Source organism: Cherax quadricarinatus, chromosome 41 (assembly GCF_038502225.1).
Source record: "Cherax quadricarinatus isolate ZL_2023a chromosome 41, ASM3850222v1, whole genome shotgun sequence".
NCBI lineage: Eukaryota > Metazoa > Arthropoda > Malacostraca > Decapoda > Parastacidae > Cherax > Cherax quadricarinatus.
The window spans coordinates 26367717-26381200 of NC_091332.1; the positions used below are offsets into that span (position 1 = coordinate 26367717).

At 43.1% G+C, this 13484-nt stretch overlaps 1 long non-coding RNA gene across 1 annotated transcript in view; it reads right to left on the reverse strand.

Moving 5' to 3' along the window:
* The window catches only part of LOC128695974 (uncharacterized), a 30614-nt gene extending 17681 nt beyond the window's left edge, over positions 1 to 12933 (reverse strand). Inside the window, exon 1 of the long non-coding RNA XR_011392984.1 lies at positions 12860 to 12933. This is a non-coding gene — a long non-coding RNA (uncharacterized lncRNA). The remainder of the gene's footprint in view (positions 1 to 12859) is intronic.
* Positions 12934 to 13484: the final 551 nt, after the last annotated feature.

Consider the following 13484-nt stretch of genomic DNA (forward strand, 5'->3'; position numbering starts at 1 on the left):
AGCACATCCTCGAAGAGAAGAGCAAACACAATTACACACAGATCCATCCACATCATCCGCTCAACTCCTTACCACCCCACACTAAACCACAAGAACCAAGCTACACTCCATATCCACAGTCCCCACCCCTGAGGTGTGGAAGACAGCAAATGTAGTCCCCATTTTTAAAAACGGAGACAATCAGCCTAAACTATAGACCAGTGTCACTGGCATGTATAGTATGCCAAGTCATGGATATCATCAGGAGAAGAATGGTGGAACACCTAGAAGGGAATGAGCTAATTCACGACAACCAGCACGGTTTCAGGGAAGGGAAATCCTGTCACAAACATACTGGGGCTCTATAACAAGTTGACGGCAGTAAGACAAGAGAGAGAGAGAAGGGTGGGTAGAGTGCATTTTCATGGAATGTAAGAGGCTTTTGACACGGCTCCACACAAGAGATTAGTGCAAAAGTTGGAGGACCAGGTAGGTATAGCACGAAAGGCACTGCAGTGGATCGGAGAATGCCTGACAGGAAGGCAACTGCGAGTCATGGTACGTGACGAGGAGTCAGAGTGGGCGCCTGTGACGAGAGGGTTTCCACAGGGGTCAGTCCTAATACTGGTGCTGTTTCTGATGTGTGTGAATGACATAACGGAAGGGATAGACTCAGAAGTGTCCCTGTTTGCAGACACTGTGAAGCTAATGAGGAGAATTCAATTGGACGAGGATCAGGAAGGACTACAAAGGGATCTGGACAGGCTGCAGGCCTGGTCCAGCAACTGGCTCTTACAGTTTAACCCCCACCAATTGCCAAGTCATGAAGATCGGGGAAAAGCAAAGAAGACCGCAGAGTACAGTTTAGGGGGCCAAAGACTGCAAACCTCACTCAAGGAAAAGGATCTTGGGGTGAGTGTAATACCGAGCACATCTGAAGCGCACGTCAACCAAATAACTGCTACAGCATATGGGCGACTAGCAAACCTAAGAATAGCGTTCCGACACCTCAGAGAAGAATCGTTCAGGACTCTGTACACAGCGTACGTCAGGCCCATACTGGAGTATGCAGCACCATTGTAGAACCCACACCTGGTCAAGCACGTCAAGAAATTAGAGAAAGTGCACAGGTTTGCATCGAGACTAGTCCTGGAGCTAAGGAGTATGTCTTACGTGGAGAGGCTAAGGGAAATCGACCTGACGACACTGGGGGACAGGAGAGAGAGGGGATGGGGATATGGTAACGAGAGGAATTGACTAAGTGAACAGAGACAGGTTGTTTTAAAGATGGGACACAGTAACAAGGGGTTTCAGCTGGAAGTTGAAGTCTCAGATGAGTCACAGGGATGTTAGGAAATATTTCTTTAGTCATAGAGTTGTCAGGAAGTGGAAAAGTTTGAAGAGTGATGTAGTGGAGGTAGGTCCATACATAGCTTTAAGAAGAGGTATTATGAAACTCACGGAGCAGGGAAAGAGTGGACCTAGTAACGATCAGTGAAGAGGGGGGCCTGGAGCTATGACTCTACCCCTGCAACCAAAATTAGATTACGTGAATTAGGTGAGTACACACACACACACACACACACACACACACACACACACACACACACACACACACACACACACACACACACACACACACACACACACACACACACACACACACACACACACACACACACACACCATCTTAGCTTCCTGTGTCACTCATAGTACTTTCTTTCCGTCAGTACTTCCACAACTTCATTACCTGTCTACCTTGAATTCACTAATTACCTAACACCTTCAGGTCAAGGCGCGGCACCAATTACACACCACTGGTGTGAGCACACCGGTCATGGTACCTCTCACGTAATCTTTTGAAAGCATAATCTCAACTGGTGTGCTCACACCAGTGGTGTGTAATTGATGCCGGGACCTTTTTGATCTGAAGGTTTTAGGTAATTAACGAATTCCGGGTAGACAGGTAATGAAGTTGTGGAAGTATTGATGGAAAGAAAGTACTATGAGTGACAGAGCAAGCTAAGATTGTTTTAGTTACCATTTTGTTCTAGGCACATGTCGATTAGACACTAGGCCTGTTCTATCGGTGTTTGTGTGTGTGTGTGTACTCGCCTAACTGTAGTTGCAGGGGTCGAGACTCAGCTCCTATCCCTGCCTCTTCACTGATCACTACTAGGTGCATATATATATATGTGTGTGTGTGTGTGTGTGTGTGTGTGTGTGTGTGTGTGTGTGTGTGTGTTTTAAGAAATTCATCTGTAGTAATTGGTAGGTAACAGTAATTAATTTACGCCTACGTTATGATAAGCGTAGTCCGGGTGTGATATTGTTGTTTAAAAAATAATTATCAAAATTCCAGGCAGACATCGTTGGAATATCCTAAGGAGTAACTGGTGTATCTCATGTGACGTCACGTCGGTAACAGTGTCATGAAATAAGTATTAGATTCTGCCCGAAGAGCTTGTGGCTTCAACGAAATATAAACGATCATATGAGATGGCTATATTCTAGATTTTCTAGCTGTACAGCCCTCGTGGTTTGGTGCTTTTTTATTATAATCTAGATTTTCTAAAGTCCTGCTGGGGTATTGGTGAGCGAGTGTTAATTAAGGCATACGGAATAGGAGAAATTTTTTTCCTGGGTAGAGGCATGGTTGACAAATGGGCAGCAGAGAGTTTGCATAAATGGGAAGAAATCAGAATGGGGGTACGTCACAAGCGGTGTTCCAAAGGGGTCAATGTTGTGACCCTTGTTCACAATTTACATAAACGACATAGATGAGGGTATAAATAGAGACATAAGCAAATTTGCTGATGACATCAAAACAGGCCGTCCAGTTCATTCTAATGGGGACATTAGAGCACTCCAGGATGATTTGAATAGACTGATGCAATGGTCGGAAAAATGGCAGATGCAGTTTAATATAGACAAATGCAAATTTCTAAATGTTGGAAAGGATAATAAACACGCCACATATAAACTAAATAATGTACATTTTAATATTACTGATTGCCAAAAAAGATTTAAGAGTTCTGGTTAGCAGTAATCTGAAACCAAGACAACAGTGCATTAGTGTTTGCAATAAAGCTAACGGAATCCTTGCCTTCATATCAAGAAGCCTAAATAATAGAAATCCTCAGGTTGTTCTTCAACTCTATATATCTTTGGTTAGGCCTCATTCAGATTATGCTGCGCAGTTTTGGTCACCGTATTACAGAATGGATATAAATGCTCTGGAAAACGTACAAAGGAGGATGACAATGTTGATCTCGTGTATCAGAAATTTTCAGGATAGACTGAGGGCCCTGAATCTGCACTCTCTAGAAAGGCGTAGAATTAGGGGGGATATGATCGAGGTGTATAAATGGAAAACAAGAATGAATAAAGGAGATGTAAATAGCGTGCTGAAAATATCTAACCAAAACAGGACTCGCAGCAATGGTTTTAAGCTGGAAAAATTCAGATTCAGGAAGGATATAGGAAAGCACTGGTTTGGTAATAGAGTTGTGGATGAGTGGAACAAACTCCCGAGTACCGTCATAGAAGCTAAGACGTTGTGTAGTTTTAAAAATAGGTTAGATAAATACATGAGTGGGTGTGAGTTGGATTTGACTAGCTTGTGCTAGTGGGTCAGATGCCGTGCTCCTTCCTTAAGGTGAAGTGTGCTGGGTGATGTGCTGAGGTAGTGTGTGTGAAGTGTGTGAGGAGTCTTGTGTATACATTTATGATTTAATTTTGATTGTAATTGCGATTTGTTAGTGAAAATGTGTAAAGACTGGTGATTGTGTAAATTTTGTGTTTGAAAATGATTGTGTCAATTTGATGGTTGTGAATGGTGACTGGGAATGTAAATTTGGCGCAGGTGTGTTCGTTAGTAAAAACAGTGAAAATTTTGGTGTTCATGTTGTAATTTTGGGTTTTATGGCAATTTGAGATTCTAATGTGTGCAGTTTGTAATTTTTTGTGACGGATATAGGTTGGTCGTTGTGAACATGAGGGCAATGATCTTGTTTCATGGAATTGAAGATCGGGATGTTCCAAGGAAATGTAATTAGGTTGTTCATGGTGTTATGTTGTAATGGGAGGCTGATCTGAAGAACTGGAATGAAGTGCAGACTTGATCTGCCTTTGATGATATGAGAAATGTTCCTTCTAAGTGGTATTGAGATCTGTTAAGAACATTGTTTTAACAAAATTTGTGTATCTTAAGATGTAGTGTCAACCTTTCTTTAAACTTATCTAGAAAAGCTTGTATAATAACAAAAAAAGGCACAATACCGTGACTGGAACGATACACAAATAACCCGCACATAGAAGAGAGGAGCTTACGACGACGTTTCGGTCCGACTTGGACCATTTACAAAGTCACACTAACCAGAAGTGGAGCAGGACGGCTTGTGTAATGCTTCCTTTTTGTGTATTGAAATCTCATGTGTTATCTGATTACTTTTAAATGATTTTACATATAATGTAACTTGTGTCTTAGTAATGTCGTATAAATGTATTCCTGTAAAGCTGCCTTTTCAATGCTTTTCATATAATCTTGAAATTATACATAAATGCTTACCTTGTCAATGAAAATTGTATTCTTCTAATGGTGTCTTTGGAATATTTGAAATGTAAAATTGTAATGTCATTAAAATTTTTTGTATATCTGTTTAAACATAAATATGGAAAAAGATTATTTACCATAGTTACCACAATAAATCTTACCTGTGTTGGAATATGCTTGCATTCTTACATAAGATTACCTTATCCTTGGCTGGTTACACTCTTTAAAATGGGAACCAGGAGCTGCACCTAATACCACAGAATTGGTCAGGTCGTCTGCTTACTCTTGGGGACCAGGAGCTACACCTTGCCTTTAGAATAATGAATATACCTCTGATACATTGAATATACCTTATGTACAAATGGGATACGATTGAGATAAGATAAGATAAGATTTCGTTCGGATTTTTAACCCCAGGGGGTTAGCCACCCAGGATAACCCAAGAAAGTCAGTGCGTCATCGAGGACTGTCTAACTTATTTCCATTGGGGTCCTTAATCTTGTCCCCCAGGATGCGACCCACACCAGTCGACTAACACCCAGGTACCTATTTGCTGCTAGGTGAACAGGACAACAGGTGTAAGGAAACGTGTCGAAATGTTTCTACCCGCCGGGAATCGAACCCGGGCCCTCCGTGTGTGAAGCGGGAGCTTTAGCCACCAGGCCACTGGGCCACTATATAGTTACGTATAAGAGGTCTGGTCATGGACCGGGCCGCGGGGGCGTTGATCCCCGGAATAACCTCCAGGTAAGACCGAGAATAGTGTGGAAAATGGTATGAAACTCTAAGGAAAACACTACCCACATTTCATTGTTATTTATATTCATATGCAATTATCGCTCAAAAAATTTAATTTTGACATTTACAAAATGCGTAAGAAAAAGAAAATGTTGATAGGAAATGAAGCTATGATGAACTCTTGGGGAAAAGAGATCCTCTTTAAGGGAGGCCTTGTCGTGGTAAAGAGGCTACTGGTCTGATGAATTGGACCTTTTGATCTCCTTCCTCTCCCCATCCCTCCCCTATCCTCTTCCTGTTTTCAGCCTTTGGGGTTCTCCTCTCAGGCACTCTCGTTCCTAGGTAGGAGGAAAGGTACTGTGGTCCCAGCCATTCCGTTGAGGTCCTTGGTGGTGGTGTAGTTTGCCGTGGAATCTGGATCACCTTGGGATGTCCGGATCCCTCTCCAGTCTCCTGGGGGCAGCTTTGAGTGTCTTTCGGGTACGGGTGTATCTCTGGAGGCTACCTTTTGGATTCTGGGAGGTGGTGGCCGAAGGAGGTATGCTTTGTAGCAAGTATCCGGCCGCCCACTCTTTTTGTCTACCGAGGTGGCTCGTTAGATGTGAGGTTGCTATCCCAGATTGCTGGTTTATTGGCATGAAGGGTACGGTATGGCACAGTTTTCATACAGCATTAGCGCTACTCGCAATGCTAGGGTCCTCTTGGGTGCCGAAGGGGATTTATGGCCCATTTATTCCTCCTATGAGCTCTCCCTCCATATCCCCCCCCCTTTTTTTTTAATCTTTTGACTTTTTTCTTTCCTTTTTTCTTTTTTTTCTAAAAACAAAAAGAAAAGCTACATAACAACCATGTAGTCCCAAATCCATGACATTCTCCTCCTAAACCCCTTTCTCTTATCGAACCCTGTTCCGACCCTACCTCGTTATTTGACCATTCTTCGGACCTTTCTAATGCCCCTGTACTTTCTGCTGGTGCCATTTCGTCACCTGTTTTAGGTACCGAGGTTCTGGCTGATTCCTTTGATACATCTGACCTCTGCACATCTTCGACCATGCTTCCGGCTTCTCCCTCTACGGTTCGACGATTTTCGGGTCTTCTGCCCAGCTCAAGTCAAACCACCTCTGGTCCCACACCTGAACGTCCAAGACCATTAACTCATGATACTGTTTTGCTTACTTCTCACTCTGCCTAGAAAAGACTGGCACACACTGTTTCAAAGCACACAATTAACTAAGTTTTTTTTACTCTGCAACCGACATCTCCTGACTATCTTTCAGATCAGAGTGTCAGCAAGGTGTTCCACCATGTTGGTTCAGATATTTCATTTCATGCTCTCAAGAGCGGTGCACGCATCGTCACGGTACAAAACACACGACAAGTTCACGATCTTTCTCTCCTTGCCACCATAGACGCTATTCCTGTAACAATTTAACACAACATTCTCTCAATTTTTGTGGTGGTACTATCATTCTACCTCGTATCATTGTTCCGGCGTAATTTCTAGACATGTGTGGTGGCGACATTCTCGAACAGCTTGAGCTCCAAAACCTCCGAATTCTCAAGGCAGACACGCATGTCCTACCTGCCCACAGGCAGAGACGTAACCCTTGCAAAGTAGCTCGCTTAACTTTTCACTGCCATGAGCTTCCGTCCTCGGTTTATATCGTAGGACACGTTTACAAGTCCGAAAGGTGTTCCCTACACCACAACAGTGTAGAAATTGCTGGCATTTTGGGTATCAAGAGAAATATTGCAGGTCCATGGCAGAATGCCCAGTCTGTGGTGCCAGTGACCATACCAGTACATCCTGTAGTCTACCTTCCTCTTGCCTTAATTGTAATGAAGCTCACCCATCTTACACCCTTGCCGCTGCCACGTTTACTTATATGAACGAGAAGTCCGTTGTCTCAAAAAGACAGAAGGCTTTCCTTATACCACGGCAGTCTCTCATCTACGCTTCCAGGGAAAACATCCCAGTATTTCCTGTTCTCGAGTTACTAAGAGGCCCCCAGCCTTTGGGGTCCCAGCTTCCGATGTCTCTCCACTGTGGCCACACCTACAGTCACCTCTGTATCCAACTCCTTTGTAGTCTTGGACTCCGAGGTCCCTACCCCGTCTTCTCGTACTGTTCTCAACTCTTCGCATTCTTGCTCACAAGTTTGTGTCTACAAGACCTCACACAACAACTCCTCCCCTTCGCCTCTCTACTTCTCCAAAGTTCAAAAAAACCCATTATATAAATCTCCTTTAATCCCTCCTTCACTTATCCTACCCAGATATTTTTTTCCTTTCCAGTCTCTCTACCTGATTCTTTACCTCTTACTAGCTCTGTTGCGACTGTGGAGGCTCATCCTCTCTCCCTCATACAGTACCTTCCTATCCTGTCCTTTCTCAAGTTTCTTCCTCTCCCCTCCCAGGTTGCTTCCTCTCCTCTCCACTCCCAAGTTAACTCTAACCTTTCGTCCCCCCCCCCTTACTTTGGTATCATCCATCATCGTCCTCATCTTTACTTACCCTCCTTCATTCTCCAATTTTGCTCCACATACAACGTCCTTGTACTTTGAAACACTTCAAGCTATCTCCGAATATTCTGAGGTGACTAAACCACTGATGGACAATGATCCACCTCCCGTCGCTACTCGTCATTCTTCTCCTCCATCTGCACAACTCCTTTCTTCAGCGTTCCAATCTTTTGCTGCTTATTCGTTTTCCGCTGCCTCTACATGCAGATTTTTCTAAACCTTTTAGTCCGTAGATACCTATTACTTCATATTTCTTGTACCCTTCTCTTTGCAAATCATCGCTTATTTACAGTGGAATATCATAGGCCTTAGCGGTAACCCAAATTATGCTCCGCTGTTATCTATCCTGTCTTGGGCTGTGTTTTATTATACTCATTGGATCCTTTCTCGATGGAACCTTTAATGAAAGTGCACTTTTTATACGCACTGGAGTATCATACGATCAGCTCTTTGTTCATTCTTCTCTACATTATACTGCAGCACGCATCTATTTGAATAAGTGGTATACAGTCTGTTCTTTGTATTTCTTTCCTTCTCGGGCATTATCTATCCCAGATGTTGCATTTCTGGTTTCTTCATTACCGCCACCACTTCTGCTAATCGGCGATTTTAATGCTCACCATATCCTCTGGGAGGAGGGAGGTCTCACTGTGAGTCTCGCAGCACTCAGAGAGACTTCTCACTTCTCTCCCTCTCTGTATTTTAAATACGGGTACTCCCACCCATATCTCTCGCTTGTATCGATCTCTTAATTTGCTCTTCATCAACTGCACTGGACTTTACCTGGTCTGTACTCCCAGACTTACATGACAGAGATCATTTTCCAATCATCTTTACTTCGCATTAGTATTCTCCGCCTCCTCTAAGCCCACACTGGCAATTTGACATAGCGAATTGGAACCTGTACTCTCGTCAAACTGCTTTTAGTGAGGATCCTCCTTCGTCCTCCATTGATGAGCTGTTACACCTATTTTCGACCTCAGTTTTAACTGTTGCTTCACTTTCTATTCCCCAAACCTCGGGCAGACATTCTCGGAAGTGTGTGCCTTGGTTGTCTCCTGCTTGTGCTGGTGCGCTATGTTTGAAATGCGCTGCATAGAGCTGATATCGTTACAATAGGACTACAGAGCGACTCCTTGGTTTTAAGCGGACGAGAGGGTTGCCCAATGTGTCATCCGTGAAACTAAACGCACTTGTTGGCAGGATTATGTTTCTACCATCACTTTGGCTAACATTATGAGTGCAGTCTGGAAAAAGTATGGAAACTGAGAAGCAAATACTTTCCAGACCCGGCTACCGTTCTTCGGGTTGCTGGTGTCGCTATAGCAAACCCTCTTGACGTTGCCACCGAAATTGGTAATCATCTTGTCCGTTTCTCCCAGGGGCTCCACCTATGCCCCTCGTTTCTTTCCTCCACGTCTGCCGGAGAGTTGGAGCCCTTAGCCTTTTCTTCTAGCAGAGAAGAGTCTTATAATGTGCCTTTTACACTTCTGGAACTAGTCAATATCCTCCACTTGCCGATCATCGGCAGGTGGGCCTGACGGCATTCATATTCATATGCTCCATCATTTACATCTGTCAGCCCTTGTTGTTCTCTTACGACTACTTAATCTTATTTGGTTGCAAGGAGTTCTTCCCCAGCAGTGGAAATCTGCCAGCGTTCTACCTTTTCGTACTCCATATACTTCAGGACATGATGCCTCCCATTATGGTCCTATTGCTCTTACCGGTGCAGTTTGCAAGGTGATAGAACGCCTGGTAAATAGACGTTTGATGTGGTATTTAGACACAATAGTCTCTTCACTAATCAATATGGCTTTCTAATCACTAATCAATATGGCCACTCTACTATTGACCCCTTGCTCTATTAGATACGTATGTTCGTAATGTCTTTGCCAATAACCCCTCAGTTATCGCCATCTGCTTTTTGAACTTGAGAAGGCATATGCCACGACTTGGACCAAGCTCACTCCTCAAGCCTCCGAGGCAATCTACCATTTTTCCTTAGGAACTTATCATCTGAGAGACATGTCCATTTTCGGGTCAAAAATATGCTTTCCCTGAACTTTATCCAAGCTGAAGGTGTCCCCCAGAGATGTGTCCTGAGCCCACAGTTTTTCTCCTTGCCATAAATGATCTGGCATCTATTCTTCCATCTAATATTTGGTCATCATTCTATGTTGATGACTTTGCTATAGCTTGTGCAGGCACTCACTGTCGCCTCATTGCAGTTTCTCTCCAGCATGCGGTCAACCATGTTTCCAGCTGGGCCACTGCTCATGGGTTTAAATTTTCTAGTACTAAACATCAAATTACTTTCACTTGACGTTCTTTTGTCCCTGATAATCCGGGGAGAACCTTGAGTTTTCCCTGATTTACGTTTATTATCTTCTCTGAGGATGAGGGTCCCCAGTAAAGTTCTAGCGGTACCTCCCTATATATATATATATATATATATATATATATATATATATATATATATATATATATATATATATATATATATATATATATATATATATTATATATATATATATATATATATATATATATATATATATATATATATATATATATATTATATATATATATATATATATATATAATGTGCAAGGAATTCGCAAGAGCAGGCGAAATATACACAAACCATACCCCCGGCCGGGATTGAACCCGCGGTCATAGTCTCAAAACTCCAGCCCGTCGCGCTAACCACTAGACCAGCTAGCCACAATAAGATTCATCCAACTAGGTATATTTCTACACCATAGGAAGGTTAGCACAGGCACCTCTGTGACCACAAATGCAAGTTTTTACAGACGAATCTCCAGCTAGCGTGGCCGTGACGAACTCTAGCTCAAGTCCCTTCACTGCCGTCAACATGACTTAAGAAATCGTAATGACACGATTGCAAATAAACCATACCCCCGGCCGGGATTGAACCCGCGGTCATAGTCTCAAAACTCCAGCCCGTCGCGCTAACCACTAGACCAGCTAGCCACAATAAGATTCATCCAACTAGGTATATTTCTACACCATAGGAAGGTTAGCACAGGCACCTCTGTGACCACAAATGCAAGTTTTTACAGACGAATCTCCAGCTAGCGTGGCCGTGACGAACTCTAGCTCAAGTCCCTTCACTGCCGTCAACATGACTTAAGAAATCGTAATGACACGATTGCAAATAAACCATACCCCCGGCCGGGATTGAACCCGCGGTCATAGTCTCAAAACTGGTTTATTTGCAATCGTGTCATTACGATTTCTTAAGTCATGTTGACGGCAGTGAAGGGACTTGAGCTAGAGTTCGTCACGGCCACGCTAGCTGGAGATTCGTCTGTAAAAACTTAAATTTGTGGTCACAGAGGTGCCTGTGCTAACCTTCCTATGGTGTAGAAATATACCTAGTTGGATGAATCTTATTGTGGCTAGCTGGTCTAGTGGTTAGCGCGACGGGCTGGAGTTTTGAGACTCTATGACCGCGGGTTCAATCCCGGCCGGGGGTATGGTTTATTTGCAATCGTGTCATTACGATTTCTTAAGTCATGTTGACGGCAGTGAAGGGACTTGAGCTAGAGTTCGTCACGGCCACGCTAGCTGGAGATTCGTCTGTAAAAACTTGCATTTGTGGTCACAGAGGTGCCTGTGCTAACCTTCCTATGGTGTAGAAATATACCTAGTTGGATGAATCTTATTGTGGCTAGCTGGTCTAGTGGTTAGCGCGACGGGCTGGAGTTTTGAGACTCTATGACCGCGGGTTCAATCCCGGCCGGGGGTATGGTTTATTTGCAATCGTGTCATTACGATTTCTTAAGTCATGTTGACGGCAGTGAAGGGACTTGAGCTAGAGTTCGTCACGGCCACGCTAGCTGGAGATTCGTCTGTAAAAACTTGCATTTGTGGTCACAGAGGTGCCTGTGCTAACCTTCCTATGGTGTAGAAATATACCTAGTTGGATGAATCTTATTGTGGCTAGCTGGTCTAGTGGTTAGCGCGACGGGCTGGAGTTTTGAGACTCTATGACCGCGGGTTCAATCCCGGCCGGGGGTATGGTTTATTTGCAATCGTGTCATTACGATTTCTTAAGTCAAATATACACAAACACTGATCTCTGGCTGAAGGAGACTCGAACCTACGAACCTTGGAACAAGGAACGCAGTGCATTACCATTCTCACCACACTGGACCAATACCTTGGCGTCCAGTTTGTGCTAGACGTTGATCCAAGGCAGCCAGCTTTCAGGGAGAAGGCTGGACGCCATGGTATTGGTCCAGTGTGGTGAGAATGGTAATGCGCTGCGTACCTTGTTCCAAGGTTCGTAGGTTCGAGTCTCCTTCAGCCAGAGATCAATGTTTGTGTATATTTCGCCTGCTCTTGCGAATTCCTTGCACATATATATATATATATATATATATATATATATATATATATATATATATATATATATATATATATATATATATATATATATATATATATATATGTCGTGCCGAATAGCTAAAAATTGCGATTTGGGCTTAAATAGCAATGCGCTCCTTGCTGAATAAGGCAAGAAAAAATTTGTGTATGCAGTAATTTTGCAAAAAAAAATAATTCTGAACCTAACGAAAAAATATATTTCATTGTGTTTTATTATTGAATTATTGTAAACTTATCTAAAATATATTTTGAAAATAAAAACATCTGAGTGCTTCCATATGCTTACACATCTTCAAATGATGTGTGTCAACATACATAAACCACAGTATATCCAGGTACCGGTCAGGGAGTTGGCCTCTAACCTTTGGTGAACTCACGGGCTTGTTTGGACTATCATTTTATCTTTGATACCCCTCAAGGAAGGTTCCTTGATGTTGGTGAGGGGCTCTTGATTTAGGGAATTGGATCTGTGCTCCAGTTCCCCGAATTAAGCCTGAACGCCTTCCACATCCCCCCCCCAGGCGCTGTATAATCCTCCGGGTTTAGCGCTTCCCCCTTAATTATAATAATAATTTATCTTTGATAGCAGACAGTAGCTGACATTATGTATTGTATCACCTAAAATGACCTGTGAGGTACTTTAACTCACCTGGTAACGGGTCGTAAATGGCTGAGTAGAGCAAAATATCTGTGTTGTTTAATGTCACCTTCTGCCAGTGTATGTTCACCCACTGAATGCTGAAAAAAAAAACAATGGTTATAAATGACCATAATTTTTAAAGGGGTGGACCGGTAAGCCAGCGGAAGGCCTCGGTCAGATGACCAAAAGCTCCAAAGGCGGGTCATCATCTGACTAAGACCCGCGTCAGGAAACATTTGTCCTGTTTCCTGACGAACCTTACCTAACCTAACCTAACTGAATGCTGAAGAGGAGAGAGAAAACACCAGTATTAGCCACCATGAAGGAACAACAATGCGTAGTAATAAGGCGCTCTCCAGGGATCACTCAGTCGACAACTGAAGGAAACAATCTACGCTTAATAATAATAATAATTTTTAGAAGTGCACGATGCAACTTCACAATCGCTTTGCTAGGAATTTGTTAAGCTTAGCAGCATATACCTAGCATCTCCTAAACCATTAAGGCGGTTTGTGAAACTTAAACTGTAAGACCCGCTCACACTAATTGTAAGAACTTCCTGTCATAAGTAGCATTGGTGGTTATTATAACCTTAATTTTTAAAGGGATGGACCAGTAAGCCAGTGCAAGGCCT